The sequence below is a fragment of the Desmodus rotundus genome, chromosome 11, assembly GCF_022682495.2.
Source record: "Desmodus rotundus isolate HL8 chromosome 11, HLdesRot8A.1, whole genome shotgun sequence".
NCBI lineage: Eukaryota > Metazoa > Chordata > Mammalia > Chiroptera > Phyllostomidae > Desmodus > Desmodus rotundus.
Window position 1 is genome coordinate 12,842,999 of NC_071397.1, and position 17,157 is coordinate 12,860,155.

Below are 17,157 nucleotides of genomic sequence, written 5' to 3' on the forward strand. Positions count from 1 at the left end.
ACTTCACATACTCTGTTTTGAATTTGACCTGATCACTTTCAACTTCCAAGAGTAAGCCAGCTATCAGTTTAACAGTGATATCACAGCATTCTATGATGGTGTGTTTCATAGGTAGCTGTTAGTCAAGGGTTCCCAACAGTCTGAACAGAGCAGAACATTTTTATGTGTAATAAGTTATATTTATTGAGAATAAGATAAATGAAAGGACATTAACATTTTATTATAAAAATTTTGAAAATGATGCACAGGGAATTCAAAGTAACACAATATTAGCAACTAATGATAGTAACAAAATCTTATATTACCCTTAAAGGCATATTCACTAGCTTATTTGTTTTAACAAGATGTAGCAATTACATAGATGGGAAATTTGAGAAACATTAACTTCCCACTCGATCTCCAAAAATAGCTTCTGCCCACCTCCTGCTTCCACCTTGCACTAGATCACTCCCAATAAACTGGGAGCTGGTCTCCTCACCTCTCCTGTTTCCCCCTTTCACCGTCCATTCTTCACAGAGCACCCAGAGTTACCCCGAAGAAACAGAACCATGTCTTGCCACACCTCTGCTCTCGGCTTCTCACTGCACTTTAAGCCCCACCTCTCACTTCAGCCTGGAAGGCTCTGCATCACCTGGCCCCTGCCCTTCAACCTCACTGCTTGGTTCTCCTTCTCTCTCACCTTACAGGAGCCCCACTGCCTTCCAACTGTGCCTGGAACACGCTGAACTTATCCCCAGGACAGTGCACTTGGGATTCCGTCCACCGGAACTATCTGCCCATCTTCTGAGGGCTTATCTGAAGGTCATCTCTCAGACAAGCCTCTCCTCTAAGCCCAACCCAACAAGCCACCCCCCACCTCTCTCTCTTGCTCTCTCTCTCTCTCTCTCTCTCTCTCTCGCTCTCTCTCTCTCTCACACACACACACACACACACAGTGATACTCTACCACAGGGAAATGTTCCGTTTTCTTCAAGACATTAGTACTATCTGCCTTTACCTTGCTCATCCCTCAATTCTACAATGCGAACTCCATGAGATCAGAGCTCTATTAGTCTTAATCACACTGCTCTATACTCAGTGCCTGGCACATAGTAGGTGCTCAATAAATATTTATTCAAATCAGTGAAGGAAGGAACAAAGCTTGTACTAGGAATCAACTAGCCCAGTAGATTCAATAAGTATCTATTCTTACAGTAGAATTTTCTTTCTCCTCAACCCCTAGATTATTTTTTAGAAGAAACTATAAGCCTACATATATTAGATTGTTTCTATTAGTGTGTCATACCCGTCAAATGGAGCAAAGTGACAGTCAGGGTCAGGGTACTTAACAGGTGTTGGCTTCACAGTGAAAGGCAGTCAGAACCCACTGCCCGTCCCTTTCAAACCACACAGCTTCCACAGAATTCCAGAACAACATGACTTCTGAGCTCAATGTTCCCCCTTTGATTCCTCATCACCCAATACTTTCTCTTCAATGCTTCACTTCTATGGAAATTTCTCAATGTCTCCAGAGGTCAGTGGGGCCAATATCATGGGTGTTACCAAAAAAAAAAAAAAATCAGGCTTAAGATTAACCAAGGTGTACATAACCTGAGGATCACCTTTTCCAGGAAACACCCATTTTCTGGGGTGTCAGAGAAAGGAATACGGATGCCTAAACTCCAGCTGACTTTCCCAGGGGTCCCACTCCAGGGGCTCGGGTACCTAGTCAGCACTTTCCCCTAGTGCTCTGTGCTGAGAGCCTCAGGAGGATGGAAAATGGTACTCGTCCCCAAATCTAACTGGGGGAGGGAATGGGTGTTCCTCACCCCCCCGAAGTGCACAGGGCACTGACATAAAACGGAGAGGAAAGGAGGAAAGAGTTGCCCGGGCTTCTGTTTTCAGGAAACAGCTGGGGCGCTGGGCAAACCCTTTCACACCTCAGAAGGGATTTCTCAGCCGTCAAGTCAGTGGCTGAGCCAGATTCACAACCTTGCAACTCTGAGTAGCTCCACAGACCCTGGCAGACAGCCTTAGGCACAGTCTGCAGTGACAGACCGCGGTGTCAGCCTTGAGGTCACGGCCAATTTCAATGCAGAGCATCACCACGCTGTCCCCAGCGGCAACTCCGGTCAAATGCCTGGGGAAGAGAGAACGCTCCGTGCCAAGGGCAGTGAGTGGGGAGGCAGGCAGGCTGGAAGATGCCAGGTCGGTGGGCTCTCTCACCAGGACCCCCGGCACTCCCTCTAAGGAAATACATCTGGCCGGGTCCTGGCAGCTCACCAGTGCCTCGTTGCTGTGGCCAGAAGAAGCCCGTCCCCTTCTTAGGGATCAGGCCACCACTTAACGTCCTGATCCCTGAGTTCAGCGTTAGCCCCAGACGTTAGCAGTCCCGAGCCTTTGGGGATTGTCAACACTTCATAAAGGACACATTTTCCAGCTCCTACTCCTGCAGGATCCCAGCTCTGCATTCTTACTTGTGTCAAAGGCAACTTGTGCAAGACTGGTTAACAGGAGCCCCTCCCCAACCTGAGCTGACGCGTCCTCCAAAGGTGGCAAGCTCCCCTGGAGCCTCCACGCACCTCCCTCCTCCCTCCGCATCACCCCCGCAGCGACCCCGAGCACCGCCAGGCTGATTGAAAGCCTTTTCGTGTTGAGAGAGAGGAACTTCTCATCGCAGCTCCAGGGGGAAGCACATATCCTCTGCTTCCACGTTTGGTTTTGCCTTTAAAAACAGGCCCCTGCTCCTGCCCGGACGGGGTCGGGCAGGCAGCCGAGATCTAACCGGGCCGGCGGGGCGGGGGGCTGTGAGGGGCACCGACAGGAACGGGGCTGGGGCGGCCCTGCTTCCTTCTGTAATCCAGGTCGTGAAACGGTTCCTCAGCGCCGTGTGGATGCCGAAGCCACACTCCGCAAAGGGAGGGTTTGGTTTCGGTGGTTGCGTACCAGCCGAGTCCCTCGGATGGGAAAACTCCCCGCGTCCCCGATCCCGCTGGCCTGCTTCTCCCCGCCCGCACCGAACCCTTCGGGGCGCCTTTCTGGGAAAAGGTTTGGGAGAACTGGGGTCCAATTCCATCCCGCTGTCCCCACGCAGCCCAGCGCCGTCCCCGAGGGACGATTCCCGCTAAACCGCCCAGCACGCCCCAGCCCGCAGCCGCTCCAGGCCCCCGGCCTCCTGCCCGACCCCGCCGGCCCCGCCCTGCGCCCCCCGCGCGTCCCTCGCCCCCCGGCCCCCTCCTCACCCAGCGCCGTGGTGGGCTGCTCTCAACAAACGGGGGACCAAGCCTGTGCCGCGGCGCAGCGACGCGGCCTGAGCGCGTCTAGCCCGGCTGCTGCTGGCGGCCAGCAGCGGTCACCGAGGCCACGGGGCAGCCAGGTCGCAGCACACAGTCGGCAGCTCGCGGGCTTTGCCCTTGGCCCGCCCAGCAAAGCTCTTATCGCCAGACCTTCTCCTCCCCCGGCTGCAGGAGGAGGGACCGGGGAGGAGCCTTTGGCCACCAGCCGCCCACAAACAGGGGCAGCTGGGGACGCGAAGGTGCTCGGGCGCACCCCACGCACTCCCCAGGGCCCGGGGTCCGGAGGCCCGGGCCTGCGGGTTCACTTAACCCGCCCTGGAATGGACCCAGAAAGCCCCGGGGGCGGGTGCTGCTCGCCCCGCATCAAGCCAGCGTGGCTTGTTTCACTGGATTCCGTCTGCCTGCGTCTGCAACCTGGTATGCCCTGCGCATTCTGCATTTTGCTGCTATGTAGGGTGGACACCGATTCAAAAATTGTGTGGACTATGCCGTGGACTGGAAGGCCTGCTACTGTGTTGGTTTCATTTTCCGGTGGAAATACAATGCAAGGCCATCAGGAAGAGTGATTATGACTTGGGGGGAAATAGTGTAAGAAGGGCGCACCTAATATCCCAGTTATTTGGGTTTTAACTGAAATCCCCTCCTTCATTTTCCAATGCTTTCTCTTCAGTCCTCTTTCTAATAAAAACATACTCATTCAACGTTTCAGTTAGAGACTCAGGCAACATAGTTTGAAATTCGTCTGATGTTTGCATTTTTTAAATGGAGATTCGGGGAGGTTTTGTGGGTGTGTAACAGAACTGTAAATGAAATTTATTTTTTATTCTGAGGACTCAGCAGTAAGAAGACAGGGATTACACCTTCTTCCTCCCATTTATGAGTGCTTTGACCTTGGGCAAATCCTTTATCCTTTCTGCTTCTCAATTTCCTCACTGCTGACATGGAGATAGTCAAGGTACATCAGTCTGAGTCACCTTGTGAGAATGAAATGCAAATGCAGGTAAAACACTGGGATGAGCCTGGCTCATGGGAACATTCAATGTTGTTATCTAGTATTAATATCTATAAAGAAGCAGTGACTTACGTAAACCTAATGGATGAAAAAGGAAATAAAACTGTATTAGCCTTTTGGAGGGTTATCAGCTGGGAGGGGAAAGGGGGAGAATAGGGAAAAAGGTACAGGGATTAAGAAGCATAATTGGTAGATACAGAATAGGGAGGTTAAGAAGAGTATAGGAATTGGAGAAGCCAAAGAACTTATATACACGATCCGTGGACATGAACTAAAGGGGGGATGGGAGGGAGAATTGGGACAACTGTAATAGAATAATCAATACAATATACTTTAAAAATTATTAGCCTTTAAAATTATTAGCATTTTCCTGAACTACCTGACGTTACCTCCTGTGAAACAAACTGCCCCATAATATTAATATAAAAGGGTGCATATAATCTAACAGAGTACCCAAGAAATCTCTAAAACCCTCTTCCCTTTGGCCTTAAAATGAGATTAAGCAGGATGCGGCCCTGCATTGCATTACACTTTAAAAGGTTTTGAAAGCAGGCCTTGAAAGCAAGTATGAAGTATTTTATTTATTTCTCTCAGTGCCAGCTCTGTGCCTCTCCCGTCGTCAGCAGATCATAGTCTCTGAGGCTGTTGGACTGGTTGGCATTTAGCAGGTTAGTGCCTTGAGAAAATACCTAGAGCAGGGTTGCCGTATTGAGCAAATGCAATTACAGGACACCCAGTTCAATTTGAATTTCAGATAAACAACAAGAAGGCTTTAGTATATGTCCCATGCAATATTTAGAACACACTCTTACTAAAAATTACATTTCTTTTATCTGAAATTCAAATTGACCTGGGCTTTCTGTATTTTCTCTGGCAACCTTAGTCCAGTGAAATGAATAAAGAAGGGGCCTCATGTTCTAAAAGAACAGCCAGTCGACCCAGACATACAGATTATCGGGTGGGTCTGATATTGGTTTTGTTTTAGTGTGAAAAAAAGAAACAATGCACTTGTATTTATAAATTGATTCTTTGTTGAGCTATTTCTTAGCCTTTAATTCTCACTCCCATTTCCCACCAACATAGCGGTGCTTATGCGCTCTTTCATATGAACAAAAGTGATGGCTCTCTCCTTCAATAAGATATTGGATTAAATAATGTGCTCAATAGTGTTTCCAAGTAGTTTTTATTGAGGGCCAACTGTATGTCAGGTACCCTTTCAAAGATGAATACGACACAGTCCATGTCTCAAGGGTTCTACAATAACAGCATAGAATGCTCCCTCATGTAAGTACACGCAGAGGACTGTGGGAGTTCAGAGAGGGAGTTACTGATTGTCCTTAGAAGGGGTGGGAGTCGCAGCTGCCCTGGCTACACAGGATTCAAGTGTCTCCAACCCAGGTGAGCGAGCAGAGGAGGGAAGTTCCAGGATGACAGCTGTGTCCAGGCATGGAAACTAACCCATCCTGATAGGAGTGGTCCAAGTGGAGGGGGATATGGGATGCTATAAAACTGAAAGTATGATCGGGAACTTGGAAACCCTTGAGTCTGTTAGAAGGTGACAGAATGCAATAAACATACGAACAAAAGACTAAATTGCTTAAATTAAAAAAAATTAAAACTAGGAACTGCAAGAGGAAAATGTTGCAGCAAAGACATATGCAAGTGTGGTGAAACCTAAAATGGATTGATGTTTGAGCTACTTATGGGGTGGTACCTAAAAATTGGAGACTACATTTGAAAACCTGAAATCCAAGAAAATACTTCTGGGAATGGCCCGGGGAAGAAACTGCGATCAGAAAGCCCCACTTAGTTTAATCATGGAAATACTGCTTACTGGTTTTCAGGGTTTAGATTCACCTTATAAACAAGCCAAAGGAGAATTGACTATGATTATTCAAGAGAATGTGAATATGATTATTTTTCATGTAATTTTTAAACAGTAAAGCAGGTAGAAAGGGGGAGCAGGATAGAGAGAAGGTTGGGTTGCTAAGGGTCTCGTTTTAGAAAGCGGAGAATGCAGAGACACTGTCTACGTTGGTAGCACAGTTAATAAAGGTCTGGATACGTGGAAACTTTGCAGAGGAGAGAACTGTGCAGGACCTGGATGTAGAAATGTCACTCTATTAGGAGGGTCAGGGAAGAGAAAAGAATGGACCGGTGTGCACGTGAGCTGGAAATGAGATAGATAGCGTTAATATGCCAAGAAATAATAATAGAATATATTGTTTTGGAAACATGGAGGCCACCACCAGCTATTTAAAAACAGAAGTCATTAGAGTGATTCTCTTTGGTGAATTGCATTGGAATTGGGGTGGGCTGAGGTGGGAGACTCTGGCTTTTCTCTGTTGGTTCTTTAGTACTATTTAACTATTTGGAGTATGTGCATGATTACCTTGGTTAAATATTTAAACCTTTTTAAGAATAGGAATTTATGAAAGGGAAGGCTTCACTATGACAGTGGCTTTCAAGAATGAAGAGTTCACCAGGGAGGAAGCGAGGAAGAGAACCCTACAGGATGTGGAAGCGCGTGAGCAAAGGCAAAGGGGCCTACAAGTCGAACAGTGTACCTTGGGAATGTCAAGTTCTCCATGTGGCAAGAGCATCAGGTGTATAGATGGGAGGGAGCAGAAAGTAAGGATGTGAAGGTGAGCTGGGGGTACAACAACAGTCTTCTGAGTAATGCAATAGAGTTAGTACTGGGAGCTTCTTGAGGACAGAAACTACGTCATTTTTCATTAGCCTGTATCCAGTAAGGAACATAGCATGCAGTAGTCACCCAATAAATTGTTTTCTGAATGAATGAAAAATATCTTGGGGGCAGTGGGGGGGCCATCAACGTTTTAAGCAGAGCAGTTGTGTTTCTTATTTTTGGAAGATAATTTTGTACTGAAAAAAGATGAATTGAGGTTGGAGAAGCCAAGAGCAGGGGATGGATTAGGAGGCTATGGGGAGAAAGGTGTAAAACAGGACAGAGACAATGGGAATTGAGATGGGAAGATCTACTTGAGAGACATTAGCCGGGCAGAAGTGGGTGCAAGGTGGAAAAAGAGGAATGAGTTGAAAATGGCCCTGAGATTCCTAATGGGGGAAAACCAGGAAGATAATAGGCCGTTAATTGAGAAAAGAAAATAGGGAGAAGAAATAGTTTGGAGAAGTGAGTTAATAAATGCAGTTCTGTGTATATTGAATTTGAAAGACCTGAGAATGATATTTTAAAAATTGTGAGTCTAGAATTATGAATGGCTTACGAAATCTACTTGGTGCGTCTAGACAAACATTTTTTCAAATGAAATAGAACATGTTAAATTTTAAAGTGTATCACATGGTAAGGTTAAGTGTTGTTTCACAGAACTTGCATTTGCACGTAATTAAGTACGTATGTAACTGATGTAAAATGTATTTTCTGCCATATGTCAAAAAACGTTAGATCCTCGGCACTTGGATACCAGGTGGAGCGAGTGGTGTAGAGTCACCTTATACCTGCTTGACAGAGCCACCTGTGCACACTTCTTTCCCACTCTGTTCAGTAACTTCACATTGATAGCTAGAAATCAGTCTTACGGGGACTTCATGCAACAGAAATCAGCAAACACTAGAAAATGGGACATTTTCTCCTGTAGTGAGCTAGCACACCTCTGGAAAGTACCATCTTATGGATAGTTGATGCGGACATCAGCCCACAGTGTCCGCGGCACTATGGATGAGACGAGACAAATTCACATGGACTACAGAAATCCTGTGGAGGAAAACAGATGACACAGCAGCCGTTCTCTCAGTGAAAGAGAAGGCCGGCCCTGTCCTTTGCCTGGACAGGTTTTCATTGCTTTTCTGGGCACATTACATTGAGGATGGTCCTCATTTGCTATGCACAGGTTCCCTTTAGGTAGTTACCTTTTACAGAAAACAAAGGAGAAGATGTTGCTAGTTACATCAAAAAAGAAGGATATTTGCAAATGTAAAGGGAAAAGTGGTTGAACTGGTTACACTGGTCCTTGGGAGGTTTAGCATAGATTTTAGGAAGTTACTTTAAAGATATGCAGTAAATGTTTGCTGCCTCAATTCAGGCTGGGGGAGTTGTAGCAAAAGCAAGCCTCAAGGCAGCCTAGGTACGATGCAGGTCTGATTCCCCACGGGAAAACCTATCCATGGACACGGGTCCCGTGTGCTGGACCTCACTCCCCACTGGCCTTTCCGAGTGGGGGCTGGACTACCTTCCCCACTCCACGTGGAACGGTTCCCTATAGATAGTTACAAAGTTCTGAAGCTAGGTACAGAGACCTGGGCAGAAGGTATTTGGGAGTGAGAACGCCCAGAGTGCTTGAGATTGGCCATTGAGAGCTTTTAGAGAGAGCAGAGGTGGGTGATAGAATTCAAAAGAAGGTCACCTTCAGGGAAGGTGGGAGGAAAAGGAGCCAGTGAATGAAATTGTGAAAGGTTGTTCAAAGTGATGATGGAGAATGGGAGAGAGAAGCTCTCTAGAAGTCTGGGAAGAAAAGGGATTTTAAAAGGTGAGTAGTATCAGCACCATTGATTAAGTAGAGTGCGTGGAGACCAAAAAACTGTTATGGGATTTAGAATTAGGAGGGCAAACGCCAATTTTAAGTTTTAATCCCTAAAACCAATTTTAGTATAATTGAGGAATAAAAGGACGGAGTCAGGAAGGAGTAGAGGTGAGAACACAAGGACTCTAAATGTCGATGACATTTCATGGAGAGAAAAAAGAAAAAAACATGGCTGTAGCTTAAGCAGGAAAAAGCAGGAGGAGAGTGAAAATCTGGGGGATGGTCTTGAGACCTGCCGAGGAGTGTGAGGCCGTCCGCGCCCCACGGTGGCTGGGATTCACTCACAGGGCATGGAGTCAGTCTGGTCATGTTTGCCAGTCCAGGAGCGAGCACGACCAGGCAGGGGGGTTGGCTGGGCCTGGAAATGAGGAGAGCAGCTTGGCCAAAGGCAGAGAAAATAAGAGAATTGATGGTAATTTGAAAAGATAAATTTTCTTTCCAGTTAAGATGTCATACATTTGTATTGTTAGAAATCCAGACAAAACAACAACAATAATAAAAGTAAAGTAGGGATGTCCCCACAACCCCAACCTTATTAGGTAATTATTTCAGAATGAGGTACATATCTCCCTGACACTTCCCCAGACTGAAGTACAATAATTAAAACAGCTGTGTCAGACAGACCTGAGCTTGTATCTGGTTTCACTTTACTAGCTCCAGGCCTTGGGCCAGTTACCCAGCCTTTTAACCCTCAGTTTCCTAATGTGTAAAATAGAAATATGAATAGCATCTACATCACACGGTTGTAGTGAGAAGTAAAAGGATCACGCATGTACATTGCTTAGAACAATATTTGGTAAGCAGAGTGAACACCATATATATGTATGCATATGTTCATGTGTTTATATATGTATGTGTGTTTATATACACATGCATGTATATGCATATGCAAGTGTATGCGTGTGCATATGTGTATGCAAATAATGTGTATGTGTATATGTGTGTGCATGCGTTTATATATAAACACATATATACATATATAAACACAAAGACACACACACATAGATGTATACACACACACACCCCTATGGGAAAGAGAATTCATATATACATATAGAGGAATACATACACACACATACATAACATGAATAACCAGAAAGAACTGAAAAATATTGGTGATTTTGAGTGGTGGGAAGAAGCTACCCTAAGCAGAGTGACTACGTGGGCGGGTACAAAGTCATGGTCAGAGAATAGAATTGAAGTACAAGACTGCAGAGGTGAAGCCCTTCCAGAACACAGTGAGTCCCATATGGTGATGCCTCTAAGTTTCTGAAGTGGAGAGAAGATAACAAATCCTCTATTTAATATTTTAGCCAATTCCAGAATGTATTATTCAATGCCAGGCTTAGCCTTCATTCCTCCTTGGCAGTGTCATGCCTTTTGCAGACGTGGTTTACTGAGAGACTTTAGAACCGTGGGTTTCACAATCGACTTGTTTGTACGCATTCAGCTTTGGGGCTGTAAGATGTGGCTTGTCGAACCTGTCTCCAGGATGTGTTTTTTTCTTGCTCAACTCATTGATAACACCTCTGCTAACCTCAGTCAGGGTGTAGAAGGCTTTGTGCTAAGTCCGAGGTTCCCAGGTTTCTCTCAGTGGCACTATGATTCACAGTCACCTGGCTCCTTTATCCAGTCACCAGGTTACGTGATTCCACATGCACAAGCCCTCCTTCCCATTCCTACTATCACCACGCTAATCAGGTCCTCGAAAGCTCTGCCCTCGACAACTATATAATGTTTCTTTTGTTAGACAACTTATGCTCAGTGTAGAAAAATACCATTTAGCGATGAACTCAATGTACACTCGTTTAAGCTTTTCTCCACATAAACAAGCACATGCTTATATACTAAATTTTTGGTCAGTTTTATAACATTCTATTTTAATGTAGCAATATAATACTAATCTTTCACCAAGTCAATCAGTGCACACCTGTAGCATCACTTTCGACGGCCTTATATTTTCCCTTATTAGTACAAATTCAGGTTATTTATTAGAAATTTGTTTGTTTACAGTTTTTAGTTTTTGAAATAGCACTTCAGTGAATATTGTTGCTTAAATCTTTGTGCATGCTTTAAGTTATTTCTCTGTGATAAATTCCCCAGAAATGGATTTTCTGAATTAAAATATATGCATTTTTATTGCCTTCTTACCCTTTTTCCCTCCTCCATGAATGTTCCTCATCCCATAATACTTTAGACTTTCTTATAGTAAAATTACTTCTTTAAAAATGATGAACTTGTAATTGTTTTACTTCTCCATTCAGAAACTCAAAGCATTGTAGCGGGGAGAAATGAAGCCCAGATATCTTGCCGTGGCATTTGCAGCCTTCCAGGATCTGGCCTCAACCTTCCTTTCATTCAGGTTTCCCCTGTTCAACTCACTTCACACTCACCCCTTCTGACTTCCATGCTGGGCTTTCCCCTTTGACTGTAGAATTCCTACTTTATTGGTCAGATCTGGGAATCATGTGTCATCCTCAAACTGGATTATTTAATGAGTATTTGATCATTTGAAAACTGTTTAGCAAGCTGAGAGTAGAATTCAGGGGACCTCACTAAGCATAGTGCAGTGCCTCTGGGCAAACAACACCAGGGAGCCCTTACCACCCAGGGGCCTGAAGGAGCAAGAGGACAAAGAAAGCAAAGACTGGGACATGGTGAGGATAATTCCAAGGGAAGGGCCACCTGACAGGGGCTGTGGCCTCTGCAGCAAACCCCTGAACCAGGTAGGAAGTCAAAGGACTAAATGCTCCAGCCCCGCTTCCCATCCACTTTCAAATCTCCTGCTGGGAACTGGCCAGGCCCAGCTGGAAGCCAGACGGCACTGGTGCCCTTGGAGACTGTCCTCACAGGTAAGCCTCCCCGGTAAATAGTACAGAATGAACCTGATGGAATAAATGGAAGACTTCCAGCATCCTCTAAAGACTCCGACATGTTCTGTCTTCGAGTGCTTTAGTGCTCCTCTTGGGGCATTTAATACAGTCTCAATTATCTTTTATTTATGCAAGATCTAGCTCCTCAACTAGATCAATAACTATTTAAAGAGAGACATGGCCTTTTCACATGTATGATTAGAAATTCAGGGAAATTCTGTTGTAAATTTGTCCCTCAAAGGGACTTCTTTAAGGCAGTTGAGCCAGAGGGAACAGCCACAGCAGACAATAGAAAAGATGAAATGTCTTTTCTATAGAGAGACATCTGATCGGATCACTGGGGAGGAACAGAGAGGGGCCATAGAAGGAGGCAATATTAAACAGTCTAGATCAGGATTGGTTGAGAAGCTGAACACCTGCAGAGTGCATGGAATTATGGGCTAGGAGATATGAAATAAAAGAAGGGCTCTTGGGCTCTCAGACTGGCTGGCTCTGGCTCTCAGGCTCTCTGCTTCCTCCAGGAGGCCTGGATGATCATGCAGCAGCTGCCTGCATTTCCCAGCAGACAGTATATTGGATGGCAAGGAACTCTGGGTGCAACCTAGGATCAGGCTATCAAGGCAGAGGGCAGCAGGGTTATTCTTCTTTGGGTGTTCTGGAGGGTTCGACCTCTGAGGCAGAAGCCTGCCATTCTTCCAAAATTGTGTAGTTTTTGTGTCTTATGTTGTTTTCATTTGTAAACTAACCTCATAGAAATAAGATAATTAAAAACTAACAGGGGCAATGACAGAACTCAGGAGCTAAAGAGTTTGGCCTTAATTGATAGGCTGCGGTGACTAATGTCTGTGGAAAGCTGTTGTTCCAAAATTGAGAACCTTTTGAATAAAGACTCCTGTCCTTCATCACCAAACCTTTGCCTCTGGGATTTTGCCTAGAGGGTGGTGTTCAGCATCTTATGGACAGGGCTGCTATGTGGAAGGGGGATTATGTACATAGACAGTAACACAGAGCGCTTATATAAGCCCTTGTATAATCCAAAAGCCGGCATGTGAGAGAGCTACGTAGATCTTGCACTCAGGCTACGCAGCACCCAGTAGAGGCTAAAGGAACCATAGCTACGTCTCTAAAAGATACAAGATGACAAAATAACACCTTAGAGAAGATATGGCCAACCTGGAAATCCTCACTCCCCAGAACAAGATTCCACAAGCCTCATGCTGGATTGGTGTGCATCTTTAGTTTGTGCTGATCAGCAGCGATGCCGGAATCCCAGACCCAGTATATCCCCCTTCTCCAGTCTAATCCCAGGGATGGTCCAAGATGTCAACCAAAGTCCTCCTTCCTGACTAGGAGGCCCCATGGAAGCCTCTACAAGATATATGTAGGCAGAAGGGAACAAATGATTTGGAAGCCACAAATGAAACCCAACTCTCACCTTCCTAGTCTTAAATGCAGGCCTGAGTTTAATGAGCTCTCCCTTCTTCAACAGGAAGTAGATAGCCCTGGTCTGAGCACGCTCAAGCTCTCTGAGCCTGTATTTCCTTGCTCGTAGACTATCTATATCTCCGACTTAGTTAGGACTGATGAGTTAATACCCATAAACACCTAGAACAATACCTGATGCATGAAGACATTCAACAAATATTTCATTTCCTTCTTGCCGCTCCCAGTTCCCATGTCGTCATTCTGTCCACCTCACTGTATTGCCTCTTTCACAAGTGTTGGTTTGACATTAAAACCATCATTTCCTCGGGAGAAAAGAAGTAACTTCAGTAACTCTTGCATGTGATTTTGACTTCCCAACTCAGGAGGCAATGCAGCCAAGTAGAAAAGACCGTAGTTACTATAACCAAACTACCTGGGTTGTCCGATGACTAGCCACTGACTTAGGCCTTATTTGATTACCTTAGTTTGTTCTTCTGTAATGTAGGGATAATACTTGCACTGGCCCCATGTGGTTAAACTAGTTAGTGTATGTTGAAGTACTGAGATCAAAGCCTACATGGACCTGTTATTATCATCGCTAGAATTGAAGGGAGGCAGAAGAGAGTCAATTCACAGTGTCCTGAGGAAGGCTCAGTAATAAGCAGTAAATGTGCAGAGGAGTGGCAAAGCTGCCTGGCCCTCACTTGCACTTGTGGTCACTGTACATCTACTCTGCATGCTGAACTTGACTAGGGTGTGGGGGGATTGTAAGAGATGAATTAACACCCAGGAGCAGTGTGACTTTCACTAAATAAGTTCATGACACTGGGTCTCAATAGTCTCATCCATAAGGTGGATTTTTGAATCCTCATTTCTAGAGTCCCATCCTGATAGGAAAATGGATTTGATTCTATGCGGGAAAAGACTTCATGGAAGTCACCTTGGTCAGGAATTTTAGTCCCAGTGCTTGAGTCAGTGTGACCAAAGGTCAAAGGCTGGCCCACAGATATTTGCCGGTGCCTCTGTGCCTGTCACAACATGAGCAAGAAACCCTTGAGGGTAGATTTTTGACATTAATCCCAGATGAAATTACTCATCAGCCACAAGGTCACATTGAAAGGCAGTTACCACACAAATTCAGTATCCCATTAGCAGATCCTGCTACGAGTAGTGTAAAAGAATTGATATTTTTGTAAGGTAAGGTTTATCTTCATCTTATTTTTATATAGCTTTGTGTGCTGTTTGTGTCAAAATTTTAAAAATTGTTACATCAAAACATACCCTTTTTAGGCATTTCTTCGTTGCCTCACTCTTGACTTACAAGAAATCCTGGGGGCCTCTCCCTTTGGTTGCCTCACTTCCTGGCCAGCTCATGGCTTGTCAAAAGATTGGAGGTCAGAAACCTATCACAGGTTTCCCCTGCTATCCAAAACTGGAGCTTCCTATAAAACTTTTAGTAAGCTGAAATGGTGTCAAGCAAAGATACAGCGACTGCTAATTTATATAGAAAAAATTTTGAGTGTTCCCAGACCTCAAAATAACCTACCAAGTTATACCAAATATGCTTAATTACATCTGGTTTTATGCTAAGCATAACACTCTTATGAGCTCTCTCAGGCTTCTCTGATTGATATCTTACAACTCATCTCGCTAACAGATGCACAAAATAAGTGGAGATGAAGCGCAGATGCTCCCAGACACGGCTCAGAGCTCTGGCGGCTCGATGCTGGGATGCTGAGCCTGCTTCCAGGGAGGAGCTCCAGGAGGCCACTCTCACTGCTTGGGGTGCACGCTGCCTCTCTAAAGGCTGCTGCAAAACCAACCCTGAACTATTTTTGCCTTTTTTCGTAAAAGTGAAAATCCTCTTTGGATTTCTCCAGTTAGCAAAAAATAGATACTAATATAGTTTTCCATAAGAGCAAAGTGAGGTAATGTGACCTTCTGCAAAGTGAGGGACATGCGTGTTAGGGAAGGAACCATGTAGGAGCTGTGGCCCCAGATGCATGCAGTGTGCCGATGGCAACAGCTCCACTTCTTAGGAAGGATCCTTGTGAGATTGCAGGTTCCTTGAGGGTAGGGCTCTGTCCTCGCATCCTTGCATCGTTCCACACTTATTAGTTGCTTCCCAAATAAGTATTTGTTGAATAAAATCAAGCTGGATTGGAACTGTTCTGATGTTCAGAAAGTGTATTAAGACACTGAGTTCTTGAGGGTGAGCAAGGGTCTCATGTGAATCTTTCCACCCTGTCATCCCTGTCATAGGCATTCATTAAACTCTGTCCTCCTTGACGTGACCACTACTCCTTCTAGCCTACAGCTTCTATGAGGCTGTATTCTCCCGGTTTCCCTCCAACCTCTCAGACAGTGCTTCTTAATCTGCTTTGATAATTCATCCTTTGCTACCAGATCTCTAACTGATGCCAGGCCTCAGAGCTTGGGTCTCCCTCCTCCTTGTACTTGCTATATCCTTGGTTTATCTTACATAGTCCTATACTTTTGAATACCACCTATATATGCTGACATATCCCAACGGGTATCACAGAACTTTGGATTCTATTTGATGTTCGGATGCCTTATAGGCACTTCAAAACTTAACATATTCAAAACAGAGCTTTTAATTTAAACTATCCTTCTGCTACCGAAACCTGGCCCCCTCTAGTCATCCCTACCCCATCAGAAGTTACCACCTTCACACCAAAGTGGTCAAACCAGAAGCCCAAGAATCATCCTCGATCCCCATATCTGCCTCACCACACATGGAGACTCCATCGACAAGTCCTGTGAATATTCCCTCCTAAATAATTCTTGATTTCAATCTTTTCTCTACATCTCCACGGCCAAACACAACAAGCCACTACTTTCTCCTGTCTGGACTTCAGCAATAGCCTTCTCAATGATCTTCCTGCTTTTGAGCTTGTTTCCCTCCTGTCTCTACCCCATGTAGAAGTCAAAGTCACCTTTAAAATATATATATATAAATATATTTTTATATATTTAATATATAAAATTATATAGCATATTTATATAATATATATATAAATTGTCCTATCTTGTTCCTTGATTAAAACCTTTCAATGACTTCTCCTTGTCCTTGGAATAAAATTTAAAATCCTTGCTGTGTCCTAGGAGACCCTGAATGATCTAGCCGTTGCCTGTGCTAAATTCATCTTATCTTGTTCCACTTGCCCCACACCCTCTAGACCAGCTGCATCCTCCTCTTCTTATTGGTCTCACTTAGTCCAAACTGTGTCCCTCCCTCTTCCTGGAACACCTTCCCTAGCACCTCAGACGCTTAACTTCTCCTATGCCAGGTCTCAGGTCAAACGTCACCCCTTCAGGACATCCACGATCGCCCTTCTTTCCCATTACTCTCTGCCATTGTGTGTTGTTTGTTCATGAAACTTACAGAATTTTAATTTTGTATTAATTTTTGTAATTTTAATTTTTGTAATTTTACATGTGTACATTGATTTGTTTTCTTATTGACTGTCTTTTTCTCTGGACTCTAAGCTCAAAGAAGAGAGGACAATGACTGCCTTGTTCTCCACAAGGTCCAGCACAGTGTCTGGCAGATACCAGGCATTCAATAAATACACATGGGAAGAAAGGTAGAAAGAAAATAAATACTTGTAGGGAGAAAGGTAGGAAGAAAACAAATACAAAAATACATGTAGGAAGGAGGAGAAAAAAAGACAGAAAGAAAGGAAGGAGAGGGGGAAGAGGAGAAGAAGGGAGAGAAGAAAGAAAGTACAGGACAGAGGGGTGGAAGAGGGAGAGGAGGGAGGGTGAGCGAGAGGAAGGAGGAAGAAGACTCTGCATCATCATACAGATAGTAGGTGCTTAGAGTAAGGGAGCAGAGAGAGGAGGCAAGGAGAAAGCACCTAAAGTTTTCCTCCCTCCCTCCCTCTACCCTGTGCCAGGAGCTTTGTAAATTATTTCAGCTGCTCATCTTTCAGAGCCCTAGGGAAAGATGTTAAAACTTCATTTTACTGGTGAGATAATAGGTTCAG

At 44.8% G+C, this 17,157-nt stretch overlaps 1 protein-coding gene across 1 annotated transcript in view; it reads right to left on the reverse strand.

Moving 5' to 3' along the window:
* PLA2G7 (phospholipase A2 group VII) overlaps positions 1 to 3,436 on the reverse strand; it is a 29,786-nt gene extending 26,350 nt beyond the window's left edge. Inside the window, exon 1 of the mRNA XM_053914291.2 lies at positions 3,222 to 3,436. The gene's annotated coding sequence lies outside the window, so the exon portion shown is untranslated. The remainder of the gene's footprint in view (positions 1 to 3,221) is intronic.
* Between the last annotated feature and the right edge of the window lie 13,721 nt (positions 3,437 to 17,157).